Source organism: Triticum dicoccoides, chromosome 2A (assembly GCF_002162155.2).
Source record: "Triticum dicoccoides isolate Atlit2015 ecotype Zavitan chromosome 2A, WEW_v2.0, whole genome shotgun sequence".
In the NCBI taxonomy this organism is placed as follows: domain Eukaryota; kingdom Viridiplantae; phylum Streptophyta; class Magnoliopsida; order Poales; family Poaceae; genus Triticum; species Triticum dicoccoides.
The window spans coordinates 213,399,405-213,404,672 of NC_041382.1; positions in this window are offsets into that span (position 1 = coordinate 213,399,405).

Genomic DNA, 5,268 nt, shown 5'->3' on the forward strand with positions numbered 1-5,268 from the left:
GCAGACTGTACGCATACTTCACTGGCCACACGACTAGCCCCACCACACAGGACCTGCACTCCAGCAAAAGGTATACCGATTTCATTTGCCATAGCACCAGCTGTACCACAGAAAAATCCCACTCCAGCAAAAAGTACGGCAAGTCTACCGGCCGAAGACCTATCCCAACTGCAGAGACGGCCAATTCCTGCAGATTAGAACCCCATTCCATTTATTCCCAGTTTAAAAGACAATGCTTTCAATGTTGTTAGGGACTACGTGCATATATTCCCATCATGGAAAGATTATTGTGAAGACAAACACCATTTTTACATCTTCCTGTCCAACTTACGTGTAAGTGCTATTATTCATGGTTATTATTTTCCTATTTTCTGCTGATTGAACACATTAATAATTTACATTACATTGTTGTAACTAGGCGAGGGTCAATCTGGATAGTCATTACGAGCAAAGCTTACTTGTGCTTTTCAAGGAAGCATTGCAGCAGTATCGGTGTTACCTGAGGAAATCACACTTTGATGGCAAGTCTATAAACGAATTTCTGGTGAAGTCTCCTGTGCTAAATTTAGAAGACATTGAATGGAAAAACCTTGTTATGCACTGGTCTCGTTCCCAGGATGAGGTACTGTCTATGAAATCACATGACAATTTGAACTTCTACTTTTCCGCATGTGCCTTACAGATCTTTTTTGCAGGAAGTCTGCTCGAAGAAGAATTCCGGTTTGACAAGAACGACAGGATATCGCAAATATGCTGCCCGCTGCTTTGCTCTTGTTAGTACGTGTTGTCCTGTATCACTGTACTTGCATACATACCTAGTTCATTATGTGACAGCAGTATGCATGATAGCTTGCTTATCAATTGTTCACTCCAAATTATCTGATCTGTATGAATGGTTACATTAGTGTAGAATATATCCAATGCCAACGTTTTTTTAGCTCTGCATTGTTCTTGTAAGTACATGTTGTCCTTTATCAGTGTACTTATAATGAAAGGTAGTTGTTCATGTACCATCACTCTGCAGCTTATTTTCCTTTTCCCTCCATTTTCTACACATCAGATCTATATTTACTCTTACCATAAGGTTGGTACTGAAGAAGTTTAGCTATGCATTGCTCTTGGCTGTACCTTTTGCCTGTATCGCTGCACTTACATTTATAGCTACTTGGTTATGTAGCATCACTCTTCATCTTATCTTAAATATTCTCCATTTTTTCGTATATTATCACATCTATATTTACTCTTAACAAAATGTAGAATAAAGGCAATGCTTTTGAAGAAGATTCCATGGTAAACTTCTTGAATTGCCCCCCCATCAGCATGGACAAGGCCTTTATAGAGCATGTCTTCACCAATAATGTAAGTTTGTCCATCTCAAGCCTTCAAACTTTGTTGTATATATTTGGTTAGGCATGACTACAACAGGTGTTTATTTTTGGTGTTTGCATCAAATTGCTTGTTTAAAGTTTATTATGTAGTTCATAAACAAAATTTTGTCCTTTCTCAATTTAAGTTTTCAGTTGTACAACCAAGTTCCTTCTTCATACCATGTAAATTAAACTATACAGAGCAAGTGATCTTCTTTTGCACTGCATGTACGCTTCTGTTCTTCATCCGTAATCCAGTGGTGTGGTGAACCTACCCACTACAGCACAATGTCATATTCTGCAATGTCTTAACTATGAACAATGTCATATCATTCTACTATTATTTAAACCGTCTCTTTATTTGCCAATATGAAATGGTATAAATTGACAGCACACTAACCATTGATACTTATGAGTTCTTGATCTGTAATCCAGTGGTGTCATGAAGCTGCCAACTCCATCACAATGTCATTTCCTGCCATGTCTTGACCTGAACAATACCATATTGTGTTAATGCAATTTTAAACTATGTCACTTTATTCGTCAGTAAGAAATGTGATGAATTTTCAGCACTGATACTTTTATGTGCAAAACATGTCATATGTCTGCTTGTTATCTTTTAGAGTGAGGAAGATATAAGTGTTGAACAAGCGCAGTCTCATCATCTTGCTCAGCTGCTTGCGCTGCAGCTCCCCAGCAGGGCTAACCTTTCTTGAACTCTATTGAAGTGATGTTGGTTTTGTATATTATTTTGTCAGCGTGTTTATTTGCACTGGTAGCGATCTTTGATGCCCAGTGTATGTAATCTGCTGTCTGCTTGTGCTTTATTATCATAGTGGCGAACTTTGATGCCCAGTTGATGTAACATGTCGTAATTTCTTTATTGTATAGTATAGGTTTTTTCTTATTCACGATGATGCACTTAGTTTACTGTATATATATCCTGTCTTCATAGTAAACCGGCCAAACCATAAAATTACGGTACATAATCGGGTCGTCATGCAATCACGATGTAGGTTGGGCCTAAAACGTGCCGAACAGCTCACGGGCCGGCAGTAGCCCGAAATGAACCCCGGCCCATGATTGTGTGAATCAAATCATGAGCTTTTAATAGGCCAAAATTGTCTCGGTCCTTATTTGGCCTAATCAGATATCGGCTGCGAGCAGGTCGGATACAAACCGGGCCGTAGTTAGGCCCAACTATATGACAGGCTTTTAACAGGCCGAAATTAATATAGGGCCGAAATGTTAAACGGGCCCTTAACAGGCCAAAACTAATATCAGGCGAATTTCTAAGTGGGCCTTTAGCAAGTGGGCCCAAAAGTATAGTGTCCAGTTGACGGGCCGAATCTGATATGGGCCATAATTGAGCCCAAAGCCTCTTAAAGGGCCGGACCTGATCTGGGCCGTAATTTGGCCGAGAACGTGGTAGGCTTTTAACGGGCCGGATCTCATATGGGCCACTATTAGGCCCGGAGCGTGGCAGACTTTAATGGACCGGATCAAATATGGGCCGACATTTGGCCCAAAACATGGCAGCCAGTTAATGGGCCGGCCTACTAGGGTCCTCAAAATCTTGTGGGCCTACAGCTGGGTCGGCCCATTAATGTCGGCGAAATCTCGTGGGCCTTTAGCTGGGCCGGCCCATTATGATCCACAAGAATCTTGTGGGCCTTTACCTGGGCCGGCCCATTATGGCACACAAAAATCTTGTGGGCCTTTAGCTGGGCCAGCCCATTATGGCCCCTAAAATCTTGTGGGCCTTTAGTTGGGCCAGCCCATTATGGTCCACAAAATCTCGTGGGCCTTTAGCTGGGCTGGCCCATTATGGTCTGCAAAATCTTGTGGGCCTTCAATTGGGCCGACCCATTTAAACTTGATGGGCCGGTCCACGTGTCAACATATCATATGCGCGTCTCGTCCATTGGATGAGTGACACCTGTGCCAACGCGGACCTGACACGTGTCTCCTCCAGCCAATGATGATTTTACACGTGGAAAATCCCCATTGGTCGGGGCTATTAACGGGTTATCGGATCCAAAACCCGACCCAATAGCTTAGCGGTGTTCCGTTACGGTGGATGCCACGTGTCGGTCACCCTTGACGAAGGCACTTCTGTGACGCGCGATTTATCGTCATGGAAGTGGACACTTCCGTGATGATAATTTTGGTAATGTCATGGAACACTTCTACGACAGCACAGGTATGACTATCTTGATTCCGTCAAAAAATCGTCATGGATGTACATGCATGACAGAAAACACGACCTACTGTGACAAACACGTATCATCACGGAAGTGTATTTTTTTTGTAGTGTGATACACATATTCATAGTATTGAAGCCAAAAGATATAAGTTTAATAATGATAGTGCAACTTATTTGTGGCACTGCCATTTAGGTCATATTGGTGTAAAGCACATGAAGAAACTCCATGCTGATGGACTTTTGGAATCACTTGATTATGATCACTTGATGCTTGCGAACCATGCCTCATGGGCAGGATAACTAAGACTCCGTTCTATGGAACAATGGAACGAGCAACAAACTTATTGGAAATAATACATACTGATGTATGCGGTCCGATGAGTGTTGATGCTCATGGCTGGTATCGTTATTTTCTGACATTCACTGATGATTTGAGCAGATATGGGTATATCTACTTAATGAAACATAAGTTTGAAACATTTGAAAAGTTCAAAAAAATTCAAAGTGAAGTGGAAAATCATCGTAACAAGAAAATTAAGTTTCTACTATCTGATCGTGGAGGTGAATATTTGAGTTACGAGTTTGGTCTTCATTTGAAACAATGCGGAATAGTTTGGCAACTCAAACACCTAGAACACCACAGCGTAATGGTGTGTCTGAATGTCGTAATCGCACTTTATTAGATATGGTGCGATATATGACGTCTCTTACTGATTTACCGCTATCGTTGTGGGGTTATGCTTTAGAGACAGTTGCATTCACGTTACATAGGGCACCACCAAAATCCATTGAGATGGCACCTTATGAACTGTGGTTTGGCAAGAAACCCAAGTTGTCGTTTCTTAAAGTTTGGGGTTGCGATGCTTATGTGAAAAAGCTTCAACCTGATAAGCTCAAACCCAAATTGGAGAAATGTGTCTTCATAGGATACCCAAAGGAGACTATTGGGTACACCTTCTACCACAGATCCGAAGGCAAGATATTCATTGCTAAGAATGGATCCTTTCTAGAGAAGGAGTTTCTCTCGAAAGAAGTGAGTGGAAGGAAAGTAGAACTTGATGAGGTAATTGTACCTGCTCCCTTATTGGAAAGTAGTTCATCACAGAAATCAGTTTCAGTGATTCCTACACCAGTAAGTGAGGAAGATAATGATGATGATCATGAAACTTCTAATCAAGTTATTACCGAACCTCGTAGGTCAATCAGAGTAAGATCCGCACCAGAATGGTATGGTAATCCTGTTCTAGAGGTCATGTTACTTGACCATGACAAACCTACGAACTATGAGGAAGCGATGATGAGCCCAGATTCCGCAAAATGGCTTGAGGCCATGAAATCTGAGATGGGATCCATGTATGAGAACAAAGTGTGGACTTTGGTTGACTTGCCCGATGATCGGCAAGCCATAGAGAATAAATGGATCTTCAAGAAGAAGACTGACGCTGACGGTAATATTACTGTCTACAAAGCTCGACTTGTGGCGAAAGGTTTTCGACAAGTTCAAGGAGTTGACTATGATGAGACCTTCTCACCCGTAGCGATGCTTAAGTCCGTCCGAATCATGTTAGCAATTGTCGCATTTTACGATTATGAAATTTGGCAAATGGATGTCAAAACTGCATTCCTTAATGAATATCTTAAAGAAGAGTTGTATATGATGCAACCAGAAGGTTTTGTCAATCCAAAAGGTGCTAC